Source organism: Neolamprologus multifasciatus, chromosome 16, assembly GCF_963576455.1.
Source record: "Neolamprologus multifasciatus chromosome 16, fNeoMul1.2, whole genome shotgun sequence".
NCBI classification, from domain to species: Eukaryota; Metazoa; Chordata; class Actinopteri; order Cichliformes; family Cichlidae; genus Neolamprologus; species Neolamprologus multifasciatus.
In genome coordinates this window covers 7,854,848-7,869,617 of record NC_140454.1, presented here as the reverse complement: position 1 = coordinate 7,869,617, position 14,770 = coordinate 7,854,848, and the positions used below count along the sequence as shown (strand labels likewise).

The 14,770-nt window shown below is 39.9% G+C and overlaps 2 long non-coding RNA genes across 2 annotated transcripts; both read left to right on the top strand.

Moving 5' to 3' along the window:
- The first annotated feature begins 7,681 nt into the window (after positions 1 to 7,681).
- Positions 7,682 to 10,242, top strand: LOC146500201 (uncharacterized). The gene is made up of 2 exons (XR_014869970.1): positions 7,682 to 8,353; positions 8,553 to 10,242. It is a non-coding gene; the product is annotated as an uncharacterized LOC146500201 (long non-coding RNA).
- A 3,355-nt stretch (positions 10,243 to 13,597) lies between these two features.
- LOC146500200 (uncharacterized) lies at positions 13,598 to 14,503 on the top strand. Its single transcript, XR_014869805.1, has 2 exons — positions 13,598 to 13,672; positions 13,738 to 14,503. It is a non-coding gene; the product is annotated as an uncharacterized LOC146500200 (long non-coding RNA).
- Positions 14,504 to 14,770: the final 267 nt, after the last annotated feature.

Sequence of the window (14,770 nt, the reverse complement as noted above, 5' to 3'; positions counted from 1 at the left end):
TATGGGACGAATCCAAAGACCAGGTCAGCGATTCCAGAACCCAGAGTGTTCCAGTGTTCATTGGATGGCGAGCCAACCCAAGATCCTAGGAGACGATATACATATACACGCACACTCACACGCACACGGACTACAATCCTCTACTGTACAAGTAGTACGGTAGGACAGACAATCACACACACTCCTTGTCGGACAAATTCTATTGCCATACACCCGTTTGTCATGGGCCCCACCGGTATCATTTGGACTTAAAAAAAAAGACTAATTCTTTTATTTGTGCACAATTTTATTTATTCTATTTTTTTGCTACTTTGGGGGAATTTTTTTTTATACTTGACATTCTGTTAAAACCTATTGAAATACTGTGTTGTTTACAAATTTATTTTACAAGGCTTAACGTCACTAAAGTACTTTTAAAGCCACACAACTGTGTTTGTCTGGTTTCTCTGCCATTCGTGTACCAGAGCTCTAAGAGTCGTTCTCAGTCTTCTGATACTAGCCCAAATTACTTATCACCTTGGTAATTATCCATTGGTACTTTATATAATTCTATGTAAGTGCTACAGTTGCATTTATATAGCGCTTTTCGAGACCCTCAAAGTTCCACTATTCATTCACACACTGGTGGAGGCAAGCTACAGTTGTAGCCACAGCTGACAGAAGCTGTGGCTACTACAGCTGACAGAAGCAAGGCTGCCATATCACGCCATCGGCCCCTCTGGCCATCATCAGTAGGTGAATTGTCTTGCCCAAGGACACAACGACCAAGACAGACAGAGTTGGGGATTGAACCAGCAACATTCTGGTTCCAAGATGAGCTTCCCAACCCCCTGAACCACGGTATCAGTTTAAAAACCTTACAACACCTTGTTCTTGAGTTATTGTGTTCAAAACGTTGGGTATCTGTGCTGCCTGCCTGCATGGTGCGGTGACAACAGTAGCTTATTCAAGGGATAAATAACAATTAATTTCTTAATAGGCATTTATTGTAAAAAAAATTGCAGCTAGTGTCACTAATGTATCCAAACTATAACTGATCAGATCATCAAAAAATCACTCCATCCAGGTTTCCAGTAGGTTAAAAATGGGTTAGACATACCAGCAGCTGACATGAGGAAGACTGGACCAAATTTGACATTTATCGAAATGACATCTAAAAATAAGTATTAGTGTCTGATCATGTCTGATATTGCATTTTTCAGTGCAAACTCAAAAAGAGTCTGAAAATCTGTAGTACAGTTATGAACATGATGCCATACTGCAAGCCCTAATGAAAATATTAAAACCACATTTGTCAACATCATGGTCAATATGAATAAAAGTCATTTATACTGTAGGAATCAACGACTGCGCAAAATGTGTCAGTCGATCAGCAGGACTTCATTCCCATCTGGACCAAAGAGGTGGATGAAAAAATATAAATTGTTTTAAAAGCTGCATTTAAAAAAAGAAAGAAGAAGCTGTGATGAAGTGAGGGAAAAGATGATTTTCCTGGTTACTGAGACCTTGTGGAGATGCTACAAAACTTCTAGAGAAGCAAAATTGTGTTTCAGTCAGATCCTCTTAACTCATACAATTCTTCATGATGATCAGGATCACATAAATCAAGCTTGGCTTACTTTCTGGGTGCCCAGAGATCCATAATAATAGATGCAGTGTGAGGAGAGACATCAGATTCTACGTTTGTGGGGAAAATGTGAAAGTGTGGAAATCTTCAGCAGCAACAGATTTAGATGCAGATTTAGATGCAGATAAGATTAATGCATAGAGAGTCTGAATAGAAAATCAAAGCCAAAAGAGCATGAAGAGGGCACCGGGAGATAAGGCAGTAAAAAAATAAATAAAACAAAGACATGGCATATTTATCAAGATCAAAAGTCCATGTAGTGTGTTTGCTTACAAATTGATGCTGCATCATCCACTGGCTGATTCACTGACATTGCAGAGTATTCCCACTTTGTAGTACTTTATATTTCTACTCCACTAAATTTCAGAGGGATGTGCTCAAGAAAGAAAGAAAGAAAGAAAGAAAGACAGACTTTTTAATCAGAATACATCATTGAGTCAGTTAAACCTCTGGGATATTGGTCAATTAAGTAGCAGAGGGGATTCTTGATAAGTTTTAAAAATAGGTGTACTAGAGTGACAGCAGTGAGACAACCCCCAAAACATCAATGGTTTTACAGACGGAGGTTCCCTCATCATCTTTTCTGACAGCTGGCAGCATGAGCCGATACCAGGACCTAAAGACGTTCCACAGGTACTTGAATTCCTCTAGGGTGGAACTTCAAAATCTGCCATTGCCAAAAGGTTTGCTGTGTCTTGCAGCACAGAATCAATAGCAAAAGGAGATTCCAGAAGACAGACTGTTACTCTAGGAGAGCTGGACAAACTGGAACTGATCAAGGAAGCTTTATGTCAGGAAAAAGGGCTCCATACAGGTAAAATACTTATGAAGGTGTCAGTTTTTGTGTTTGCTGAGTTGCTGAAAAAAATAGTTTGTTTGTATGAACAGAATAAAACATTTCTGGCAGGATGTCAGGGTCTGTGTGACTTCATAGTACTACACTAACACAATAACACACTCTGCAACCTTGAGCATGATCATCTTCTTTGTGTTTTTTTCCAGAGTCAGTTGATTTGGTACGTTTCACCTCTCATCCAAGAAGCTTCCTCATTTCTAAAACCAATTAGTGGAGAGTCCCAGGCATTTAACTTCTAGTGGGAGTTGCCTCATAAGAGGGTTGTTGACCCACTATTGGTCATGTGTTGCATCACATGAGCCAAGGTGTAAAAAAAAAAAAAAAAAAAAAAAAAGTGTCACCAGAGATTTCCGGTGAAACAATTGTGAGACCTTGCCTCACATTTTCATGTGACCTGTTTAAGGATTTTAATGCTGTAATGCAGCGGTAACATGTTAGGTAATGATCAAACCAGACAGAATGATTTGGTGTGTCTTAAAACACAATGCAAATGAATACATACAACCTCAGTGGAGATATTAACAATATCAATGTTTTAACACTTAGGCCACAGATGTGTAGGGATTATGACAGCAACAGGCTGCCAAAAAATCTACGATATAAAAGCAGCACTGCATGGCTGTTTCTTCAAATCCAAGATCACTTAAGTTTGTATAACAGTTTTCATTGAGAAATAAACTCAATTTGCCCATCTTTCACTTTATTACTAACTGCTGTTGTGCAGCTGGTTTAATAACATTGTTCATTTAAGTCAGAAGAATCGCACACTGTAGCGCTCGTGAGAAAGCCATTAATCTTTCAGGAGATAAATACAGCGTCCCATTCCACTGTGAAAAAAACCCGACTGAGTTAGTAACCGTAATGTGTTATGCAATGTTAAGAAAGAGATTGGTGAACAAAAACCATCTACAGTCCAGTGAGAACTGCATGTAAAGCAGCAACAAAACAGCTATAACAAACTAGGAAAACATGCAGGCAGTTTTCTGGCATTTTTTTTTAACTATTTCTAGTGAAAAACTACTCAAATTAATTCACAAATTTAATCAAAAAACAAAAAAAATCAACACTAGGCTAAGCATCTATGTTTGGAGCTTTACAACACTGCTGAGATTTACATGAGGTCACCATGTAATTCAAGATTAAGTTGTAATTGCTCCTGAACGATAGTTTCTTTTGTAATATCTTGTAATGCCAGATGTAAAACACTATTATCTTGCATGAGACCTCAGGGCCTTTTGGGGGGAAAAGACTACTCTTACTCTGTTATGTAATGAGCGCTATTTGGTTAGAAATATCATCAAACTCAAACATTTTGAATACCTGACTTGTTAATGGAACTCCACTATTAATGTTTCTATAATTTGCAGACAAATAGGTCACAGACATTTAAACATTGTTGTTAGGAGTAAAACAAACAGAAAGAGATGACATCATCACAAACACATTTCTAAATCAATGGTTCTTGTTGCTTATGTAGGTTTAGGTTTGGGGTTTCATATAAAATCTAATTCTTTCTAAATGAAAAAGTTGTAAAAGGTAAAAGTGTCACGGTCCTGGGTTGGTGATCCAGTGTTTTGATTTTTGTATTATCATTGTTGATCTTTGGTTTCATCTTGGTTTGTGGCTACTAGGGTTTTGGTTTCTGTTTTGTATTTCTAGCTCTCCAGTTCCTCTGGGTTTGTGATTTTGCATTCTTAGGTTTAGTTCTGTCCTCGTGTTTATTCGCTTGTTCCTCAGTCAGTCGTGTCTCATGTCTCTCTCATGTCACTCCTGTCCCTGTATCCGCGTTCCCTCTGTTCAGTATCAAATCCGTGTCTCTGTACCTGTCGTGTGCTTCCTGTTTTATTTTGATGGTCCCTGTTCTGTGTTCAGTCTCTGTCCCCATGTTTTCTCTGTGCCTGTCCTGGTCCCACGTCTCTTGTCTAGTCAGTCCTATTACCATGTCAGTTACAGTGGGGCAAAAAAGTATTTAGTCAGCCACCGATTGTGCAAGTTCCCCCACTTAAAATGATGACAGAGGTCAGTAATTTGCACCAGAGGTACACTTCAACTGTGAGAGACAGAATGTGAAAAAAAAAATCCATGAATTCACATGGTAGGATTTGTAAAGAATTTATTCGTAAATCAGGGTGGAAAATAAGTATTTGGTCACCTCAAACAAGGAAAATCCCTGGCTCTCACAGACCTGTAACGTCTTCTGTAAGAAGCTTTTCTGTCCCCCACTCGTTACCTGTATGAATGGCACCTGTTTGACCTCATCATCTGTATAAAAGACACCTGTCCACAGCCTCAACCAGTCAGACTCCAAACTCCGCCATGGCCAAGACCAAAGAGCTTTCGAAGGACACCAGGAAAAGAATTGTAGACCTGCACCAGACTGGGAAGAGTGAATCTACAATAGGCAAGCAGCTTGGTGTGAAAAAATCAACTGTGGGAGCAATCATCAGAAAATGGAAGACATACAAGACCACTGATAATCTCCCTCGATCTGGGGCTCCACGCAAGATCTCATCCCGTGGGGTCAAAATGATCATGAGAACGGTGAGCAAAGATCCCAGAACCACACGGGGGGACCTGGTGAATGACCTGCAGAGAGCTGGGACCAAAGTAACAAAGGTCACCATCAGTAACACACTACAACGGCAGGGAATCAAATCCCGCAGTGCCAGACGTGTCCGCTGCTGAAGCCAGTGCATGTCCAGGCCCGTCTGAAGTTTGCCAGAGAGCACATGGATGATACAGCAGAGGATTGGGAGAATGTCATGTGGTCAGATGAAACCAAAGTAGAACTTTTTGGTATAAACTCAACTCGTCGTGTTTGGAGGAAGAAGAATACTGAGTTGCATCCCAAGAACACCATACCTACTGTGAAGCATGGGGGTGGAAACATCATGCTATAGGGCTGTTTTTCTGCCAAGGGGACAGGACGACTGATCCGTGTTAAGGACAGAATGAATGGGGCCAAGTATCGTGAGATTTTGAGCCAAAACCTCTTCCATCAGTGAGAACTTTGAAGATGAAACGAGGCTGGGTCTTCCAACATGACAATGATCCAAAACACACCGCCCGGGCAACAAAGGAGTGGCTCCGTAAGAAGCATTTGAAAGTCCTGGAGTGGCCTAGCCAGTCTCCAGACCTCAACCCCATAGAAAATCTGTGGCGGGAGTTGAAAGTCCGTGTTGCTCGGCGACAGCCCCAAAACATCACTGCTCTTGAGAAGATCTGCATGGAGGAATGGGCCAAAATACCAGCTACTGTGTGTGCAAACCTGGTAAAGACCTATAGTAAACGTTTGACCTCTGTTATTGCCAACAAAGGTTATGTTATAAAGTATTGAGTTGTATTTCTGTTATTGACCAAATACTTATTTTCCACCCTGATTTACGAATAAATTCTTTACAAATCCTACCATGTGAATTCATGGATTTTTTTTTTCACATTCTGTCTCTCACAGTTGAAGTGTACCTCTGGTGCAAATTACTGACCTCTGTCATCATTTTAAGTGGGGGAACTTGCACAATCGGTGGCTGACTAAATACTTTTTTGCCCCACTGTATGTCGTAGTGTTAAGCTCATGTCTCTGAGTCAGTGTCTGCGCCTACGTGTCGTATTTCCTGTTTTATTTTGATAGTCTTTGTCCTACGTCAGTGTATCTAATTTTGCCTCATCTCATTATTTCTTATTTGTCCCAGCTTCTTCCCGTTCCTAATCCTCTCGTGATCCCACCTGTGTATTTTAAACCTCAGTCTTCCCCTGCTTGTGGTCACGTCATTAACCTTCACACTCCCTCCCGTAATGTGTTATCTCCCTTCGTGTTCAGAGGATTTCCTAGCTCACGATTCCTACTTTCTAGTATTCATGTTTGACATTTTGGTTTGCTTTTGTGAAGTTCATTTTTATGTAGAGTTTTTCCCAGCAATAAAGCTGTGCCCTAAGTTTAACTTTCTGCATTTGAGTCCTTCATCCTGCCTGCCACACAGCACTCGCCATGACAAAAAGATGGGAATTCACAGCCGTCTTGCAGCAATGACAGATGAAGTTGTTGCTTAATGTTGTGAGATCTGAGTACATGTTATATCATGTGGTATGTGCAGCAGGTCTTTGATACAAGCCAATTAGGCATCTCTCTCCTCCATCCGCAGAAAGACATCTGCCTCACTTTAAGGTGACACTTCACAATCCTGCATTTGACAGCACTTTGATCTCAGGGTGAAACTTCATAAGTTGCACACTGCACGACGTTTTCACCTCCACACAAAACATGATGTTGTTCCTTTATTATTATTATTTATTATGTGAGCTTCACATAATATTAGGCTTCATTTTTATCAAAGGCACACCAGTGTTCTTTTAGGGTTATTGCTCACTCGCTGTGAGCATCTGAACAGGAGTTCTTTCAATCTTCTTTCTTATGGGATCAGAACGATGCCACCTTGAAACGAAACCGAAAAAAATATTGAAACCGAAAAAAAATATTGTAACTGAAATAAATGTACTGAAAAATCTTGTATTGAAACCGAAAAAAAAATTTGATAGTGAAAAACAATTAATTGAAACTGTAATTTTTTTGTTTTCGCTTACAATTTTTTTTTTTCAGTTTCAATCCATTTTTTTTCGGTTTCAAACCATTTTTCGGTTTCAATCCATTTTTTTTCGGTTTCAAACCATTTTTCGGTTTCAAACCATTTTTCGGTTTCAATCCACTTTTCGGTTTCAATCCATTTTTCAGTTTCACTCTGCTGGCACTGTTTTGGCGTCCGGGGGCGCGCTGGGGGGGGGCGGGGATTCCGACCCGCATATATTTGCATATATTATAATGCTGACCAATGACTGGAGAAAACACTGACGACGCGGCTGCGGTCACGGACAAACTTGCACGTGTCTGTTCGGGAATGGCAGATGCTGAGAGGTCCAGCGTTTACATTACCGACTATTTCAAAGTGACAGCCTGAGGTAAATTCTTCTTCAATAAATTGGACTACCAGACAGGAGGACCTGAGACCCCATCGCACTATTTTTGGTAAGTTAAATGTGTTTGTAAACTAATCCGTAATTTAGGTCCTTAGCTAGCTACCTAGCTAGCTAAGGACCTAAATTGCCAAGTGCTCCCAAGTGCCAAGACCTAAATAGCCAAGTGCTCATCTTAGCTAGCTACCTAGCTAGCTAAGATGAGCACTTAGCTGTTGGGGAAACTTGTTTTGTAAAGTTCGTTTAGCTAACCCGTGCAGGTGAATGAATTTACCCTGACTAAAGAAATCAAGAGAAACGCACCAGGCTGCTCAGTGACTAACCACGGTTACTGTACTTTTATATGAGTATTATACTGTAAGAGCAACAGGCTGGACTCTGCTTCTGCTCCTGTGCAGAGCTGATTATTAAATATGTGCAAACAGCAGCATGTTTTCTGTCGCTTTCCACATGTGGAACGACATTAACGCCAACTTTTAAAAACCTGGAACTTCAGTAACCCCTCATTAGTCAATAGCTACGAATTAAATAGCAAAGCCCGATACTTATGTACTGAAACCAACTACTTCCGCTTGTCAGCTTAAGTTAAAATGTTACATTTTTCCTCTGATTATTTTTTTAGCATTTTTTTTTACTCAGCTTGTTACAAATATTCAGGTTAAAAAACTGTCCTAATTATTTTTAATGAATTATGTTCACAAAGTCACATGTGCAGTACTCTGTACAGCTTGCATCCTTTAGGACAAATAATTTGAAACATTAATATTTCTTGTTCAATACTGAGCTGATAACACCTCTGTATGTTGTGACCAGGATGCAGCAGCAGACTGAACCTTGACTGAAACCTGCTCCATCATCTCATCTTTGCAGATGTCCATTTATAAAGCATCAACAACTCAAAGGTAAACATGATATTAGAAAATGTGTTAGTATATAAGGCCTTTAAAACAAATAAAAAATAAACAGCTGTCGGCAGAACTGTAGGACTGGACAACTTCAGATCCCGAGTGTGTGAGGACAGAAGGATCAGCTCTATTTCAGATTTGAGAGATAATCTTTATATTTCAGTTTGTGATGATTCTGTTCTGTTTGTGATTACAGGAGCCGTCCTCAGATTCAGACCTCAGCACCACCCAGTGACAGCAGACAGATCATCTTATATCTTCAATCTTTGTAGTAACTCCAAATTTAACTGAAGAAAACAGTACAAAGGTTAAAGTACCACATGTGCTGTCAGTGAAAGCTGCAGCTGTTTTATTGATAAATTTAAAGACAAAAAGTCAAAAGGATTAATCACTCATGTAACTGTGTCACTATACATCAGCATTAACAGTACCTCAGTTTGGTGTTTCAGAAAACTGCTGATCTCAGACCTGCACAACTTCTGTTTTAAACACTGAATGTACTCAGCTACATGAAGGGCACATGATGTTTTCTCTGACACAATTAAATAAAACCTGATTAAAGTCAAAGGTTGTTACTTGTATTTGAACTAAAAACTTGATCTGGAATTCTTTCACTGTTTTTTGACAATAGTGTGTTATTTATCATAAAGTAGTTAAGAGTCATTCATACCAGAGTAACCAGAGAGCACAACATATATTTAACTTTCTACAGGACTTAAAGCTATGATATTATGTAAAAGTCCAGAGCCTCTGAGGATTATCTGAGTACTTCTAACATTACACAAAGCAAAGGTCTCCATCAGTGTTCATGAAATGCTGGGTTTATCCTTCTTGTGAGGGAGCTGCTGGTGAAGATCACGAGCCCTGCTTGATCCCGGCGATGAGTTTGTCTTCCTGGTGTTTCTGAAATGATGCCTCTCACTGTGGGGCAACAGAATATCTGGCACAGGACAGTTGTAATGAAAGAAATTGAATTAGTTTTGAAAAAAAAAATCTTGGAAATGCCCTATATGTGAGAAACAGATTTTGTATTTACTTTTCTTTTGCCAATCAAGATAACTAGAAGTATAATTTTCACCATACAATTACTAACCTTGTCATCTCCTGCACTGTCTGTTTTGGGCTCTGGGCTTGTCCTTCCCAGCGCTCATGAGACTGCTTTTGGTGCACTGTGGTATGAGGTGCTAACCTGTTGACAGTGTTGGGAAGGTTAATTTTAAAATGTATTCCACCAAAGATTATAGAAGTAATGTATTCTGAATACTTTACAACTACATGAATGTACTATTGCTGTGTGATTTATTACTCTTACTGAAGGCTATTCGCCATACCAATACCAACTAGATGTTAAAATCTTAATATAAATGAGTAACAGTAGGTGGACATTAGGTAAGGCTGCACTTTTTTCAGCAATCTCGTGTAGAAAACTATTCAGCGCATATATAAAACAGGTCAGCGGCTCCGAACCGTAGCAAAGGGACCTCTGGCTAATACATCATGTCGGGCTCATAGCTGAAAACTAGCTTTACTTTGTTGTCTGGGTCAACTTTGCTAGCGAGAGAGAGAGAGGCGTTGAAAGGCTGCTTATTGTTTCGGAGGAAAACACGAACACGGTGTACAGTCCAGTCTTAACAGCTTTCTTACAGCTGGGCTCATCAGGCACTCTTTTTGGCTGCAGTGGTTATTATTATATTTACATGCTTCCAGCTCCCGTTTCTGCTCAGTGACAGCTCGTACTTTTCCTTTTCTCCCTCCCTCGCTCACAGACACATAACGGGTATGGCAGTCCATTCTCCCTGCAGCACGGACTACACTGCCCATGAGGCTACATTGTTTAGGGCGATGCCTGTAACACTCTGCTATTGCCTTCATATTAAATCATTTTTGTATAATAATTTTTAGAGGCTCTTATTGCGTGTTTTGTTTGGGTTTCCACCCGCGTGGAATTACCAAAAATAGAGAGACCATAGCCTAACATATGAAAAAGGAAAATACCGCCATGTAATCCATTTATTTCAACAAACTAACTGTGTTCTCAATATCACCTATTGAACAGTAACGGATACATTTACTCATATTTTGTATTTTAAATACGTAACGCCGGTGCATGTATTACGTTACTGCCCAACACTGCCTGTTGATGAGATCTTGTGCCGTTCCTAAAACACCGGCCTCCAACTCCTAAAGAGACACGGGTGTACCTAAATTTAGCAAATATTAGCTTCAGGCTAGCTTGCTATGACAAATAGGCTAATACCAGCACTTTACCACAACTTCACCAGATGTAGCTAAAAAAAACTAAACTAATGTCCAGTCCAGTGGGACAGCAAGGAAAGATGACAAAAAATGATTACTTACTTGCGGTTTGGATGGTCCAGCTGAAATTGAAGCAGCCATTGAAAGACGGGAAGAGAGAAAGATGGCAGCTTGGTCAGCACTAGTGGCCTCTATAATGTATGCAAATATATGCGTGCCGGAATCCCCGCCCCCCTCCCTGCGCGCACCCGGATGCCAAAACAGTGCCAGCATATTGAAACTGAAAAATGGTTTGAAACCGAAAAATGGATTGAAACCGAAAAATGGTTTGAAACTGAAAAATGGTTTGAAACCGAAAAAAAATGGATTGAAACCGAAAAATGGATTGAAACCGAAAAAAAAAAATTGTAAGCGAAAACAAAAGAATTACAGTTTCAATTAATTGTTTTTCACTATCAATTTTTTTTTCGGTTTCAATACAAGATTTTTGAGTACATTTATTTCAATGACAATATTTTTTTTCGGTTTCAATATTTTTTTCGGTTTCGTTTCAAGGTGGCATCGTTCTGATTCCATACTTTCTGCCCTTGAACCTTTCCTTACACGGACAAAACAAAGAAAAACATATAAGGCTACAGCCACACATGCAGAGTATTTTAGTATCACCGAAAACTAACTTTTTAACACATTTCTGACAGGATTAAGATTATAAGAAACATTGTTTTTGTGTTTACGTGCAGATAAGGAAACCAGAGATTTTGTTCTGCAATGGCAAAGGTGTGCACTTTCATGTCTTTGTTTGCATCATGTTACTGTTAATTGGCCAGTATTTCTTTACAATGTGGGTTACATTGTCACCTGTTGCTCTGGCATGCTCATGACATCATGATAGTTTCATATAAAAACACCTGTGCAAGTGTGGACATTACTGAGAACATTTAAGGTTTTACAACACAATACTATAAATAAATCATATTGGTATAACACCTTTCACTTCTAGGAAAAGAAATTGAAAGTAAGACTTAAAGAGCAAAAGGTTGTGGACACAAAAAGTGTGAAAGTGATGGTCCATCCTCCCCTCCTACCACAGAAATAAGATACATTTTTATGTACTTTTGTATAGCATTGGCATCTTCACTCCAAAAAATGTTATGAATTAAAAATGATTTCTTGCATTTATTAAAAGTAATGCAGTAAGCTACTTAAATACACATCTGAGAAAGTAATGCAGTATATTGCAGGATCATTACCTTACAATATAGCAATATAGCATCTCGAGGTGACTGAATGAACAGAAAATCAATAATAAAAAACACTTCGGGTGATTCTACTATAGAAATATGTGCAGGTAGAAATGAAGGTTACAATGCTACAACCCTGAGTATTACTGCCTTTGTTACTTATTGAAGGCTTTGGCTGCTGGGCTGGGGTCAAAATGCACTGGATTATTTTATTGTTTTTATTGGTGCTGTCAGCGTTAATCTTGTTAAAATTATGTTAACGCCATAACCACATTAACGCGGCAAATCTCCATTAGCGAGATACTGCGGATCGCCCCTTGCGTGGGGCTACACGCCGTCAACGTGTTAGCACGGTTACCTCGTTAAAGCGTTGACGCTACCAAGATTAATGCTGACAGAACTAGTTTTTATATAAAAACACTGAGTTTGTATTTTACCAAGAACAGCCCTCTGGGTTGTTGGCTAGCCTTATGTTAGCATGCTGTCTGTGCAGATGCTTGCAAAGACTCAAAGTTGTGTTTTTCTCATGGAAGCAGTTAGCAGTTTACCACTGAGAAAGTAATGTCCATATTATCCCTCCTGAAAAGCTCTAGATCAACATTTTCTCCTCCAGCACATGAATCAGATGACTGTAAGGTACAGGAAGTTTGTTTTCCTTTCCCTTCTGTCTGCCCAGCAGGCTGAATTTAGTGCAATAACACTGTGGCGGGGCGTGGCCTGCGGTGCCGTGCAGGGAAGGCGGACGCACCTGCACGGCAACACATGTAAATGTAATGTGATTACAGTGACTTACTACTTTGGAATGTGTTATATCCAACACTGCCTATGTACAATAACTATACAATAAAACAGTACATTTAATCTCATCTCCTAAGTATAGTTAGAAGTTACAAGTCTTTATAGCTCATGTGAGTAAAACATTTGGTAAATTTCTATAAATGTTTTTCTCCAGCATTATTGTGCCCTGATAACATCATAAGTCCAGCAGAAAAGGAGCTGAAAAACACATTTAGGCTCAGTCAAAACAAGTGTCACAGTGTAACATCAAAATCTCTGTTTTTTGATGGTAGCATTTGTTTCAACTGCCAACGGTAGGCATCAGTATTGTTACTACAACTACAACATTTACATTTTTATGATGCAACGTAATTGAAACAAGCATTCATACCCAGGATGTTTTCTCTGTTTTCTGATAATTCACAGGAGAACACTTCAGAAACTGAATTTTTTTTTTCAGATTTAGTAGATAATATTACCATGGCCAGTAGGTGGTCAAAATACATTATTTCAAATTATTGGTCCAATTTTTATGTTCATTTGAATACCAAATGAACCAAATGAAAATACAACTTATTTTCTAGTTGTAATTCCTTGTGTGACAAAATAGTTTTCTGATTTATTTTTCTAAACCATCAAAGGGGGAAACAACATTGCTATTTATATGGTAAATGGCCTGCATTTGTATAGCGCTTTTCTAGTGCCTAAGGACCCCAAAGCGCTTTACACTACATTCAGTCATTCACACACTGGTGATGGCAAGCTACATTGTAGCCACAGCTGCCCAGGGGCGCACAGACAGAGGCGAGGCTGCCGGACACTGGTGCCACCGGGCCCTCAGTCGGCCACCACCAGTAGGCAAATATGGGGTGATATCTGGCATGCAGCCAGGAGGTAGCCTGGTATCAAACCACCGACCTTCTGATTAGTGACTGACCTGCTCTGCCACCTGAGCTACCGCCACATTTAGCATATTTCCCGGACTACAAAGCGCACCTGAATATTAGCCGCACAAGCTAAAATCAGGGGAAAATCCTGTTTTGTACATACACTGACACCTGACTAAAAGCTGCAGGTGTTTCAATGTTGACTTATCATATGTAAGAGAAATATGCACAAAGGGAATTGTCAGGAAAGAGATGGCTGTTTGGAGACACACCCCTTTATTAATATTTTGAAAAACAAGTTATGGGTACATATTTGCATAACTTTTTAGGTATATGTACAAGTAGCGGTAATTACAAGTACGAACATGTACTGTGCTTCATAAATGAGTAACAAATGTAGTACATAACAATAACCTACAGCACACCAGAAAAATATATTCGGACTACCTTTTAGGCTCAGGTGCAGTGACACAGCTTTAACAAGAAGAAAAGTCAGTCATTCACCACCATCCTCCTGTGCACTAAAACCACCAAAGTCCTCTTCTCCAGCATCGGATACGAACAGGCTCAGGATGGCTTTGTCATCCACTCTCCGCTTCTCTCCTTCGTTGTCACTTTCAAAACCAAACAAATCCTCGTTGTCAGTGTCAGAGTCGAACACCCTCAGAAGGGCCGTGGCGGTGTCTCCATCATGCAGCAGTCCAGCCCTTCGAAATCCGTTGGTGATCATGTTTTCACACTTTTCCACGCTGTCAGATTCCACCAGTGGAGTTGAGCATAACTTGCTTTTCGCAAGTTTATTGCCGCTCGTCATCCACGCCTCCCGCTGAACGCGTAGCGCTACTTTGAAGTTTGTTTTTCGCTCTACTTGTACGGCACTATGTTGCCTGGCGGATGGACATGTGACCAACATACCACTCTTGAACCCCGATACTGTGTGTCTGATCACATGCCCTTCCGCCAGGCAACGTAGTGCCGTACAACAGCGGAACAAACAAAACAAATCGTCTTACGATATCACAAAAATCATGGACAATCCTTAGAAAAGCTGCACCTGACTAAAAGCCGCAGGGTTCAAAGCTTGTGCAAAAAGTAGCGGCTTATAGCCCGACAATTACGGTATATGGTCTATAAAATATTTTGGACATTCAACATTTTGGTCAGCGCTGTTTTAATGGAACACCCCCGAAAGCACTCACTCTTTGCATATAGGCAGTGTGGTTGGTCGGTTGGCATATAAACAAAATCAAATG